We start from the raw sequence: 15315 nt of genomic DNA on the forward strand, positions 1-15315 counted from the left end.
TTATGCAAGGATATATAAGAAGGACAAGGGTAATAGAGAAAAGTAATTTACTTCATTTTCTCTGCACTGTATAACACTTTTCTGAAATTAAATTTTGGCATATATATGCCTATGGAATAACAGCTTACATGGCATGAGTAGTACTCACATTATATATACAACAGCATTATGCTGTTTCTTCTGCCTTTTTTTTTGCCATTCCTTAAGCTTGCATTTGAATGAGCATTGAAAGTATAAGACTGATAATGTATAATAATCTTAGAGATGTGCACATTCTTATTTAGTTAGTACCCTCTGGTAATTTAGGAAAAACTCTAGGTACAAAAAAAAAAAGAGTAATCTAAAAACAAGGCATTTGGAAAACAATTTAGAAAATGACACATAAAATTTGTATGAGGTTGTTAAGATTACTGTCAAAAAGATCAACTTATTAGATTACATATTACTTTTGTAAGCAAATAGCTTACTTCCGAATTTAAATGCTCAGAACTGATTTCATTATACATACCTGGTATAACTGAAGTATGTTATGCAGCCTCTTTCTATTCATTATTTTAACAAGCAAAATTGCTTTAACTATGCAAATTAAATGTACTTAAATATAATTGATTTAAATTATAACAAAAGAATCAGTGTTACTTTACTTCTTTCTTATCTTTGGAAAACAGAAATTTTAGAAAACTTTTTATGATGCTTCATGAAATTCCTTGGTAACATCCCTAAACTTGTAAGCAAATCAAAATGAAGAGGATGGTATAAAAACAAATACTTTTATACTATGTTTTTAATATAACAAAACATACATGGTATGTAGATACCAAATCTGCAAGGTACTTAGCTTTCTCTTAAGAGAAGAGTTTCCTTTATTCAGAACATAATAATGTAAGATATTGGTGTGCAAACTGGTTCATAAATTCTTGTTATAATAAAAAAGAACATTTTTCCAAATTACACCATTTAAAACTTCAAAATTTATAAAATATGCAGTATACATTCTGTTGACTTCATTATATTTATATAATCTAAATATATATGCTATTTTTCTGACCCAATTTTGTTCAGTGTTATTACTGCTAGAAAATGAAATCTGCTGACTGACAACTGCCCTCCCCCTAAACAGACAAACAAACAAAAAAAACCCAAATCTTCAGACAATCAATAATGATAACTTGGCACCATAGATAGAAGTCAGATTCTAGGAATGGAGAGAGAGGCATTCATACAATTAAATGCAGGTTTGTGAAAAAATATATTTTCATTTGCACTTGAATGGAATTGCAATTCTTCACTATCTGATAATATAAGAGTAATGTTCTCTTTTTAGTTAGATGTTTTCTGCTTTCTTACATAAGAATATAAGGATCATCTATAAAACTATGTTCCTCAAAACTGCAATTTACAGGAAATCTTTATTTTTTTAATTTACTTCTCTTTTTCCCATAACTATGTTTTTCTCATCTTTTTCCTTACTTTGAATCCACCTTCACTGATTTCTTAATTCTGCAGTCTGTTTAAGCAATGTAAGAGATCAATACCATGGCTGTTTTACTAGATGAAATTACCCAAACCTATTAAATAATCCAGTTTTGACTCTAAGGAATTTGAAGCTCACCAGATAAATTTTATTAATATATGTTGCAGTGCTAAGGTTCTCCGTATTGTTTTAGCCTAGTAATTATTTACTTAACCACTTTGGATTCTTGCTATCACCCATCAATTCCTTAAAAAATAATAAGAAAACAGTAAGTTTTAAATCCAAGCAAGTCAGCATGTTTTTTGAAGGCTGGAACGCACCTTCTTTGGCCAAAAGAGAAGCGTCTTACAATTAGGGTACTTCCTGCCAGGTTTGGCAAGAATATGGCTAAAGACAGCCAAGATTTTTCATCTGGGATTGTATAATTAGATGCTAATTGCTTTCCACTGATTATATTTGAGTAGGCATTCAAGGATGAATCGTGTATAGTGATTCTGTAAACTTCTTCCTCATGACACGGTTTTCCAGATTTTTTTTAAACCATTGTCATTGTCAGTAATATCCATAGCTGTGTTGAACATGACCCTTTATAATAAATCACTAGACTGGAATTTTTAAAAAGTTAGCAAAAACTGTCACAGTTTCTCACTATTTAGAAAATCATAGATAGATATAATCTCTAACAATATCATAACAAATACTAGAGACAAACTTTCAAACAGGTAAAATAGTTCCTGTCTGTATTCTAAAAATAAAAGTTATTTCTACTCAGTGGCTTATAAAGTTCACGTTTAATGGTTGTTGTTTTCGTTTGATTGTTGGTTACATTCTAGACTTACCAAAACTTCTTTATTTATAAGATCTCCACTAACAACATATCACTTTATCAAGAGTTATATCTTCTTGAAACTTTCTTCTTGAACGTTGAGATGAAATACAATTGAATTCTACTAGATCTTTAGGTGAGAACTGGTTCATTACACATATATGATGTACTGTAGAACAGCAGTGAGACATTCTGCCTTTCTTGTAATGCCTCCTAAAACTTCGAGGGGAGGCCTGGCAGCCACCAGCCACGTATACTGTTGTTGGTCATCTCCGCTATCCGCAGACTATTTGTGATGGATGGGACATTGAAATGCACATTGTTTACAGTATGCAAATACTGTATTTACCTTGTTGTATCAGGATCGTGTTTACATTATTTTTTTGTCCTCTCCCTTTTTTTCTCATTTTTCTTCAAATTATTCTGACATTTTTCTGTATAGCGCAGGGTGATTTTAACAGCCAGCTAATTTGCCTTTCATCCTGACCACTGCCCCCTACAGAGCATATGAGGAGGGAAAATGGATGGATTCGAAAATTCTCAGAATAAGGGAGTTCACCCCAGACTGATTTCCTATGTAAGTTATCTGACAAACGGAAATAGGAGATTATTTCGTGTTAATTATTTTGTTAATTTTAAATAACCAAGTGAATTTTTACATTCTCTTTTTTTCTGAAAAGTTGTTATGTAATGTGAATTTTAAGGACTTTGCACAACCTATTCTTAGTACCATGGCCCAAGAAATGAAAGATGAGTGAAACTTCAAATACTGTTCATGAGTGTAACTCCCAATTTTTTCCTCTTTGTGCAGTTAATTTCTTTTGCTGACTGTTAGTACCAAATGAAGATCTGAATTTAACTGTTTAGATGTCTGTGAACAAAGAAAAGTAAAGATCAGTCTGCTAAATCCACAGAGAGATGCTGTAATTTTCACTTAAGAAAAAAGGAATTTGTACAAGACAGAGAAAATGATATCTTTTTGTTGAATATACACAGATAAAAAATTGAAAAATATAATGTTAATATTTAGTTTTACTGTAGAGTGGATATGATGGATCAAGTTATTTCAGAATGGAACCCTTGATCCATTTTTTTTTTAAAGGAAAGATAGATAAACTTAAATTACTGTTTTTATCATTTTGTTACTTCTTTAATGCTTGAGAACCTGGGTCAGATGAAGACACTGTAAAATATATAGCATTAGTTAAACTCATTAAAGGGGAATGAGAAAATTATTCTTAAAAAGAGACAACTCTGATTACTCTGCTTGTATTGTTTTTTTCTATTTCCATTGTCTATGTCACAGCTGTGTGTGTACAAAGAGTATATGAGAACTTAACTTGGTTCTATGTTTCATGTGCCTCCAACCTGCTAAAAGTACTGCAAAACAAGGGAACATTTTGACATTTAACACTGACTCAATAGGATTAAAATCTTATCTGTAATATAATGCACATCTTCATTAGCAATAATAACAATACATAGCTATGTGTTTGATACATAACCCTTTACTTTCAGTAAATTTTGTAACCAAATCTGTATTAGTAATATAATGAGCAGTGCACATGCTCATCAGTGTACAAAGATAAAGATATATCAAATTCAAGCAGGCAGAGTTTTTATTAAACTTAGTAAATATAATAAATACATTCTGTTTTGTTTATTTTCCTTTCCCCCTCTGCCTTATCACATGCCTATGGGTAGACAAATCTATTACATTTATTATAACAGATTTGAATTTACAGCTTTTACTGACTGCTTTGTAATGACTTTTACTGAATTGTTACAGTATTCTGCCTGTGTTCAAGTTAGATTAATAGCTTAGAGTCTCGGAGAAGAAGACCAAAAATATAAATTCTAATCAATTAACATTTATTACAGACAGATTATGGCTGCATTAATTTCCACTACATATAAAATAAGTTAAATATTTTTCATCCTTCTTTACTGCTTTTTCATAATCTGGAAAAAATCTGTTTCAAAATTGATTTTATTTGAAAGTATAGTACTAATTTTACCATGTACTAAATATTTTACTAAATATCTAAAATAAACTATAATGTATAAAAAAAACACAAAGCAACACAAAGACACAAAAATATATTAATCAATTCTTATCTGGTTTTACAATCTATTATAAATAATAATTCCTGATGCAAACTGATCTTATACAAGCCAATACCATTCCATTATACAGATGAAAAGATAGTTTTCTCTTAATTAGATTCTGAGTTAATTATTCATTGACCCAGGTATTGCATTTTTTTTGGCTGGCACTTGTGTGCAAATACACTTTCAGACTTTGTTTGTTAACAATGATTTTAAATGACTGGTCAGTAATATAAAAATAAGTAAATCTAATGGGCAACTGTGTTCGAATAAGATCAGATTCATTAGCTAAAGCCTCATGCTATATAGCCTACATCAGAGGCATTCTTTTGATCTCTATGTTTGATGAACTTTCAAAGCTTTAAATTTAATTGACAAATTGTTTTAGATATGACAGTAAAAAAATAATAAAAAACATTAAATATAAATATATTAAAAAAAAAACACCTGGTATCTCTGCAACGCATAAAGCATAAAATGATTTTTAAGTGTTAAAAAAGAGTAATAGTATCTATGCTTGGAATAGGTGTTTCATTCTTTTGATTTCATTTCAAAAGTGAGGTTATATCAATGGATCAGGACAAGGACACTTGCCACCAAAGCATCATCCAACATTACTTTGAACAGTTCCAGGGATGTAGAATCCACAAGTTCTTTGGGCAATTTGTTCTCATGCCTCATCACACTCACAGTGAAGAATTTCTTCCTAACATTTAATCTAAACCTACTCCTTTATAGTTTAAAACCATTAGGTGTTGTTCTGCCACTGTACTTTCCGGTACGAAGATTCTCCTCATCTTTTCTGAAGGCAACCTTTGAATCTGGAAGGCTTCTGAAAAGTCTCCCTGGAACCTTCTTTTCTATAGGATAAATAACTCCAACTCTCACAGTTAGTTTTCAAAGGAGAGGTGCTCCAGCAATCTGATCAACTTTGTGGTCCTTCTCTGGATCCAACTCTACAGCTCCACATCTTTCTTGTACTGGAGCATCGTACCTGGATGCAATACTCCAGTGGGACCTCATGAGTGTAGAGGGGCACAATCACCTCCCTCTCCTTGCTAGCTACTTCTCTCTATATGCATCCCAGAATACAGCTGGCCTTTCAGGCTGCAAGCTCACACTGTATGACAAGCTTTTCATCCACTAGAGCTTCTACATTCTTCTTCACAGGGCTGCTCCCTATCAACTAGTTGCCCAGCCTGTATTCATTTTTTTAATTTCTTGACCCAAGTGCAGCACCTTGCACTTGGCCTTGTTGATCCATGTGTTCTTCATTCAGGCTGACTTTTCAAGCTTATCCAAGTCTCTTTGTGTAGCATCACACAATTTGTGTGGAAAATCACAAATTTCCACTTTCAGCTCTCAATGATTACAACACTGACTGCAACCATCCAGCCAGCTCCTTATCCACCAAGTGGTCCAGGTATAAATAGATCACATATCTATATATACAACAGCTTTAATGCAAAATTCATGCATAAATTTAATGTTTGACTTCCTATCAAATATGCAGTAGGCTATAAAGATGTTTTCCACTTGAGAAAATATTTTATAAGTTAAGGGAAATAAATAAATAAATAAATGATCAATCACTGCTTGTTTATTTTCCTTACTTTTGAGAATTTCTTTTTTCACAGGAATGAAAAAAACAAAGTGGAAGAAATTCCATGCTTGTGTAATATGATCATTATCTAGTGACTTTAACTGAGCTACAGTGATTTATACAAGTGGAAGACATGACCTTTTCTGATTTATTTTGGCAAGGAACTTTCTCTCAGTTTTTTGGGACTAATTATGTTCTGTAGTCACCAGTTACTAAATCTCTAGCAGTACTGTAAGGGTACTCTGAACATACACTTGTAGCTGACAGCCCAAATAATTCAAAGCCAACTTCACTAGAAATTCCCAACTTTCTAACCTTCATATAATGAAAAGGTTATCAGTAACATTTAGAGACAAATCTATAATGATACAGATCAGAAGTAAATGCTTTCTCATTATTTATTTATTTTTAAATGTGGTCCAGAAAGATAAGTAGATTTTACAAGAAACTAAAAAAAATACAGCCCTCTGTTTACACTCCTAATATTTTTTTTCACCTTTTTAATGGAAAAGTAAAGTGTAAGAAATGTTAAGTTTTCTTTTCAGAGCCTACAGCTTAAAAAGTCTTACAATACATATTTGCACTGAGATGTGATGGAGACTCACACAATGATTGCTGGGCAATAAGATTTGAAGCCCCTCACTATTAGTCACCCTGTCACTATGGATATATGAAAGCTCCTGAGGGACCACAATAGTCAGAGATAGCTCAGGCTATCCCCTACAGATTTTTTTATGTACTTTGAATGGGGCACAGGTCGCAGCTAGCAAGTCTTCTGTAAATCTTTTCAAAGCATTTTATGATTAGCTGCTTCTGCACACTTCATCTCTGAGCCTCCTCTCCAGGAATGAAAAAGAGGAAAAGAAGTTCCCATCAGAACTGAGGTTTAGCTGAGGTGAGGTGCTCTTTCCCACTGCCACTTAAACAAAATATGCATTCTATTTAAAACATGACAATACTAGGTCAGAAGCTCATATGAACATCATATTCCAAATGAACATCTATGTAGTATGTCTGGAAACACAGTCATTTTTGCAAGAAGATTGTCAGAACGTATTTAGATACATGAAAGATCTATTTTCCTAGGAGATTAGTTAACAATCATTCTACATAGATATATATATATATTAAGGTATATCTATGTCAGCAAACTGAACAGAAACAAGGATAAACATTCGCTAGTGTGCTTATTGGCACAATCTTGGTCCAGGCCACCAAGTAAGTAGTCAGAGAGCATCTGTGTACAGACTGGGAAAGAGAACAGGCCAGGGATTACTCTGAACAAAGCTGACTGGCAATTTGCATCGTACCTGAGGAGCTGAAAAAAACTTGGAGGAGTTTTATTTGAACTTACAAGCCCAAAGAGCATTTTGTTATGCAAACTGAATTAGCCTGATGCCTTTATTGCAGCTAACAATCGAAAACAGAAAATTTAGAAACACAGAATATAATGTAAGAAATAATGCTAGTCTTATACTAATTTGACCACTCTAGGTGTTCAATTTGTATAACCATTTTTAATTTTCACCATTCCATTAATTTTATAAATACTGTAACAGTACATAAAGATTCTCAATACCAATCCTGATTAGCTTTTGTAAAATAAAAGATCATCAAAACTAAGTGCATTTTCAAAGATTATTTAATCATTTATTCAGGACAGTCAAAGCAAGAGGAGCCCAATGGTATCTGTTATTCTTTGTCACATCACTGGCTATAGAAACTCTTACACTGTAAGCATATAAAATTCATCTCACTAGTTACAAAAACTTTGGAAAAAAAAAACAACACCTTAAATACTCGTTTTCATTTTAATCTATGTTAATTGAACCCAATGAAATGTGTTGTGTCAAAATCATAAAATCATAGAATGTCTTGAGTTGGAAGCAACCTTAAAAATAATCTAGTTTCAGTCCCTCTGACCTAAGTGGCTGCCCAAAGCCCCCTCCAAGATGGCCTTGAACACTGTCAGGGATGAGACATTCAGAACTTCTCTGGGCAATATGTTCCTCATTGCCTTTGAAGTCAAGAATTACCTCCTAACATATAGTATAAACCTACCCTTTTTACTTTACAACCATTCCTACTTATTCTATCACTATCAGCCCACATAAAAGGTTGGTTCTATATTTTCAAAAGCTTTCTTTTAGTACTGAAAGGTCACAATGAATTTTCTCCAGAGCTTTCTCTTCTCTAGGCTGAACAAGCCCAGCCCTCTCAGTCTTCATAGAAGAGGTGCTTCAACACACTAATCATCTCCATGTTTCTCTGGACCTGCTCCAACAGTTCCACATCTTTCTTGTGCTGGGGGCCCCAGACTTGGATGCAATACTCCAGATAGTGCTTCATGAGGGCAGAACAGAAGGGGACAATCACTTCCCTCACCCTACTTGCCACTCACATTTTGATGGATTCTGTTGTTCATCTGGGTTATAAGCACACATTTCTGACTCATGTAGGGCTTTTTTGTCCACCAGCACCCTCCAGTTCTTTTCCTTACAGCTGCTCTCAATAAGTTGTTCTTCTAGTCTGAACTCATGCCTGGAATTGCCCTGACCCAAGTGCAACACCATCCTTGTGAGCAACAATGGAAGGAAGGATGTTTCTAAATGAGAACATACAGAAAAGTAAATCAATTAGACTTTACTGATTATGGGTAAGAGTTACAGATTAATTTACCCAACTGAGCTATCTACTGGCAGTACTCTTATCCTAAAAATATCCAGTTTTTGAGCAGGCATTTCTGTTCGGACAGAAACTATATTTTACGTTCAAGTTTGTAATGTCCTAGAATCTTAATAACACATTCCAAAGGATGTTTGCTCTTTTTCTTTCAGTCTAAAAATAGCCCTGTATTAAAAATAAAAATGTTGGAAGGTAATTGGACTAACAGTGTATTTTTAACTGTCCCTGAATCTAAAGCAAAGGTTTAGGCATCTGATTTCACTAACCTACTTATTCAGAAGAAACTTGTGTTTGACATTACAATTGTTCACTCAGTAACTGTGTCACTAATATAGTATAATATATTTTTAAATTTAATGTTTATTTATAGAACATAATCTTTTGAATCTACACTGAGTAACATTTTTGTATATTATGAAACTTTTTTATTATTCTCAATAATAGTTGATAGAATTAGCAGAACGACAAATGACACTGAAGTGAATGTTCATATGAATAAAATAGTAGTTTTAAATTTGCATAGGTCTCTCAGTTTCAACTGTTTGTGTTTATGACAGTGAATGACATGTTCCTCTTCTTAATAATTCACATAAAACACATGAAGATTGGAGTTGATTGTCTCAAAGAAAATGACTCTAACTTTTGTTTTAAAAGTCACAGATGTAGAACAAATATGGGAGATATATAGAATCATAGCATCATTTGAGTTGGAAGGGACTTTGAAAGACCACCTAGTATAGCTCCCCTTCAATGAACAAGGACATCTACAGCTGTACCTGGTAACTTAGGGCCTCATCCAGCCTGACAGAGTGCAAGTGGTTTCATGGATCTAAGTGAACACAAATAAAGGAGTTAGAACAAAGGTTTTAAATGAATATTTATATTGACATTGTCCATAAAGCATTGCAAAGATAATATTCTTTTATCTAAAACATGCAAGGAGTAGTTAATTTGTGATTACAATTAAGAAAAATTTTGTCATTGACTTCCAGGGCAGCCAGATTTTGATTGTGTTTCTATTTATTGTTTATGATTATTTCTATTTTTTCCTTTAAGCAGAGTTTGAAATAACAACCACATACGGATATTAGATATAAGAATGACTTATGGTATTGGTGCTTGGTCTGAATCAAGAGCTACCCTGTGCATATTATTAACTGAATTATTTACAGATATAAACATGATGTGCAATAAGTAAGTACACTTCACATAAAATTGCACATTTTAAATAATTGAGTCAAAGAGCCTTTAGTAAATCTACAGAGTACAGGATATGACACCTGTACTTCCAAAACAATATGTATATCTTCAGTGAGATGGCATATGACGTAATTTATCTGCGAAAGTATCAAGACTAACTTTTCAAGTGGGGAAAGTTTAATTGACTTTGATAGAGACACAAAAAATGGATTAAAAACTCACATAAGCAGCCTAAGACAAAGATTAGCTCTAAAGGCCAACATGATTATCTGAGAAAGATTATCTTTGCTTATTCCTGTTTAGATAAATAATAGAGTGGAATGAGTGTAGCAGATCCACACTGCAGAGGACCAACTTCTTTTATATACAATTTCCTAGCAAATAGCTAATGGATACAGTATTTAAGCTGCCAGTTTAACAGTACAAAAAATACATGTAATGTGGTAGAACTCACTCTTTGACATATTTTCATACTAATACTGCATAAACCTTTTGATAAATTCAGTATGAAATGTAGAATGAGACAGAAAAAGTCTTTGACTACATAGACCAAAAAGTTGTCTACAAGGCAGTTGAATATATCTGCAAGCAGAGAAAAATACCTTTTAGATAAGATCTTTGTATTAGTAGATAAAGGTTTTATTTCATTTACACATACATATAAATATATATTTTTTCATAAATATATAGAGTTTATTTGTGTATTTGGATTTTTATAGTAAAGAGATTTATCTGTATTTTACCTTTTCATAGCTAAGAGAGGTAGCATCAAGGGAACCCATGATCAAAAAGAAGTAATTTATAATAAATGCACTGAGACTTCTTAAAAAGTAAGCTATTCCCTAGAACAATATATTAAGATAATTAAGGAGGGGCAAAGTAAGTCTACAACTTCATTTTGTAAGCAGAGAGGAAACTTTCCCATGGTCAGTGACAACTATAACTTCTCTGCATTTGTAGTACAGTGGAGGTGGGCAGAAATTGTATCTGAATCTCAGTGGTCTAGAGGGTACTAGTAAGAATGGTATTTCTGTGAAGATGTACGCATACGCGGAAAGATGCTACAGTTCTCCAAAAGCCAGAAAGGGTATTGCCTCACTGAAGATTATTTCCAGCTAGCTTCCCTGGAGGTGATGAAATGAGGGGGAAACAAGAAAGTTGTGTGGGAGTTGTAGGAGGAAAAAATGGAAATAACATCAATAAGATTATGCCATATGATGTACTAAAGAAGAGGGTGTTTTTATGACTAAATGTGTATGTGACTTACATGTTTTATTACTCTTAATTACTCAATAAATTACCATATGCTGTATTTATTCAGGGACAAAGTAGAAGGAAAAACAGTTGGAAGTCCAAAACCAACCAGTTAAGATTATATTTTAAAAATAACATTCAGGATTTTGACTATAGTCTGGCCAGAAAATGTCAGGACATGGAAATGTTTGGGAATAGAGATATAGCTAAACATTAAATCACTTGATTTTTTTTAAGCAGTTCTAAATTAAGTGAGGGTGCAATTAAGGATATAAGTGTGTTTGTGGCCTAGCAAGTTCCAGGCACACGTTTTTACCTTGGATTTAACCTCACTGAAATTATATTATCTTTTTGAAGTTATTATACTGACACTGGCTAGTGTTGAAATTAAAGGCTTGTCAACCTTGCCATTATAAATGTCAATATTTAGGAGTTTATAACTCAGCTGTAAAAATTTCCTTCAGGCTCAAAGCTGGCAGTGAAGGCTATAAACCAGAGCTGATTTTTCCTCCCCCCAAAAACCATTAAAGAATATGTTTGGACTAAATCTGAGGATATTGGAGTGAACAAAATACAGACATTAAGTACCTTTTGATCTTTTTTATGTCTTGCATAAAACTCAAGAACACCTTTTATCACTGTTTTATTTACTGTTTTTTCTTTTCTTTTCTCTTTTTTTTTTTTTTCAGTCTTCGGTTGAGTTCAGTGCTCATGAAAACTGCCAAATTGACATACCTGAAAGGTTAAATCTTTCATTTACTCACAGAGCAATTCTTTTCTAGGCAAAGGCTATTTAAATATCTCTACAAGTATGCTTTCAACTTCCAGCAGATTCATGGATCATAATTTTTTATTTGATTCAGAAGTAGATTTATTGCAGATTATTTGCTGAAGCAGTAATAAATGAGGACTATATCAAAATAATATAGAAAATAATCTCTCGCTTAAAATATTTAGTTGGCTGCAGCATAGAGTTCAAATGATGGTTCTCTTTTTTTTTAGCAACATATTGCATTATTCCTTTCAAAACCATAGTGATTTTTTTTTTCTTATTAGTTGTTTGTATGTTTGTTTTGTTTCTACTCTTTTTGGAATATTCTTCAAAAAATCTGCCTTTTTTTTTTCTTTTCTTTTTTACTGTAGCAAACCTCTCTCTCTGGTGTTTAGATTCCTTTTATGTATGTAGAGATTGACCCTATTTACTTTCAGACTGAAGTCTGGGTAAACTAATAATTCCAGCATCTAGACTCTACCCTGGTTTCTTAGTTTCATTTCTCCATGATCATCAGTGTGAAAGGGAGTAAATAAAAAGGATTTAAGTTAGAGAATAGGAGCAAGAGAAAAACAAATTTAACAAGGCAATTTCAAAACTAATGAAATAAATTCTTGTAATAGAGCATATGGAATTTAATTCCATAGGAGACTCTGGATAGTGAAAATATACATGAAATGAAAAAGTAACAGGAGAATTCCTGAAAAAATAATCCACTGATGTCTCTGTTTTCCTGAACCAGGAGGATCTCATCATAAAATCTGTGAAATTTTGGGAAAGAATTCATGGTAAGGATTACTATACAACTGTCCATTATCTATATGCTGTCCTTGACTACCTGGAATATCCTCGAGAGTGAAAATGGGGGCCAGTGGGTCTTTATGCAGTGTGTAGAGGTACATATAGTGTTCATTAATGATCCTGCCATTTGAAATAAAAATTTAAATTGTTATTTCCCTATAACACATAGCACACTTTAGAGCATGCTGCAGTCCATGCTGCAGTTAAATGATTTTTAGGATATTTGTTTGATTCATCTGTACTTACAAAGACCATAATTCCCTTGAATAGAAGGATAAAAATAAGAAAGCCAAATATTAAGGCTATAAATTGATGCACATTTCACCTCATTATTGCAAGGTTTTGTCTCTTGCATGCACAAGACATAATGGAAGAAGTTAAAAATAATTTTGCATATTACATCTGCATTTCTTCTTCATTGTAGATACAATTTTGTTCAAATGAATTTGGCAACTTAGTTTATGTAATAAACTATTCTATACTGAGTACTGGGCAGGTGGGAACAAGAAAAGAAAGCTATTTTCAAAACTGTTCCAATTAGATCTGTTCTTAGATAATTAATAGGTAGAAGTGAGAAAAAAATGTCAGTTTTTACAAATGTATATTTTTACAAGTTTCGAGCTCCTTTTTTTAAAATACATAACTGAAGTAGCAAATTAAAATAGATATAACTTACAGGCATATTATTCTGTCGATTTTAAACACTAAGCTTAAACTAAAATAAAATTAAACAAACAAAGAGGAGTAAAAATCCATCTAAGAATCTCATTCAAGGAACGTGCTTGCTACAAAACTGTTTTTTTTCTTAATATTTGATAAGGATTATTATTTTTTTTTTAATTTTGGTAAATTAGCAACGGAAAAGACATCACAACAAATCTTGGCATTCTAATTAAGACTGAATTCAGACTAAGTTTTCTCTTAATTTCTGAAAATTGCAGTGCTCAGTAATCCTTAATGTCTCTATGGAGGAGAGACTGATTTTTGCATCCAAAAGTGTTCAGACAAATGTGGATGTAAACACCAGGAACAGATCTTGCTATCTGAAGAGCAGTCAAGCATTTTCTTCAAATTCAGAATGAAAATGTAGATTCCTAATTTGTGATTTTAGCTTTTTACTCTGATTATTACAGAAATGTTCTTTGTAAATAACATTCAATCACATCATAATCTGAATTCAAATCTATATTACACCAAATGGGTACTTCTGTTAATCTAGTAACAGAAACGGGTAACGTGGAGTTATTAAATGTCTTCAGGACTTTTTCAATTCAACTGTAAATAGAAGTGTGTGATGAAGTGCTACTGTTACAAATCTCAGAGTGCATAAAATAAATTTCTTGTGAAGAGAACTAAGGCCAGAGATGCATTCCAGGAGTTAATCTATGCAAACCAGACCATATTAAGTATTTACCTCAAAATAGCATTCTAGATATAATTCAGACTACCTGCTTTTGAAATTAACACAATACATTATGAGATCTTCAGTAGCAACAGCTTTATTGCACAGTGTTGGTACTAAGGATATAAAGCAAGATACAGTTAGAAAAGTTGAGTACCATGTAAAGTTGGATTTTTGGTGCACTACCTCTCTTTGATTTGCTTGAAAACTACTACTCAACCACAGAGTGTAGGGTTGATCAGAATTAAAAATCGTTATTTTATGATTTGAAATATTGTGGAAAAGTACAGAACTCCCAGACATTCAGCCTAAGACTTCCAGGTTGGTCCAAGACTTTCAAAATACCAAGGTCTCCAATGGAAGAGCAAGAAGGCTTGATTTCAGTTATATTCTGGATGTCTCATCACTTCCAGAATAGTGAGACTGACAGGACTAACTGCAGTCTTATGAAGTTTCTGCTTGAAGATTTAATAAACATCTGGCATAATCCTGAAATATCTTCCAGTTTTAACAACTTATAATCTATAATGGAAAAAAAATAGTTTTACACCTTCATAACCACCTTCGTTGCATGGGAGCTGTGAATGGATCTGGCAGAAAGTCAACAACTTCTATGGTTTGATATTTGTTTTTGTTCTTTTGAATTAAGACAAAATATTTTACAGATTTCTGTAAAGCAAAATTGTGTTGAAAGATCATTTTTTCACCTTGTAACAGAAAACCACTTTTCTCAATTTCCCTGTATGTTTTTCTTATTTTCCTCTTCAGATTTTTCTGTTTGAGACAAATTTTTTAATTTTGCAGGACTGAGAAACCATCACACTCCAACAGTCAAACTGATAGACACTTTTTCAAAATGTTCAAAATTCTGTTGAAGATCCAGTCTGTAAAATAAAATTTGTTAAAACTTCATTTCCAGCCAACTGTAATAGAGAACGTAATCTATGATTCTAAACTTTATACCATATATTTTTGCTCACTTTACTTGAGAGGATATGCAGCTATAAATTAAGTATTACATAATAGGATGTAATTAGGACAGATATAGAATCATAGAACTAGCTAGGTTGGAAAAGACCTACAAGATCATCCAGTCCAACCATCCACCTACCACCAATAACCCCACTAAACCATGTCTCTCAATGCTATATCTAAACGTTTCTTGAACACCTCCAGGGACAGTGACTCA

This window comes from Numida meleagris, chromosome 1 (genome assembly GCF_002078875.1).
Source record: "Numida meleagris isolate 19003 breed g44 Domestic line chromosome 1, NumMel1.0, whole genome shotgun sequence".
Taxonomy (NCBI): domain Eukaryota; kingdom Metazoa; phylum Chordata; class Aves; order Galliformes; family Numididae; genus Numida; species Numida meleagris.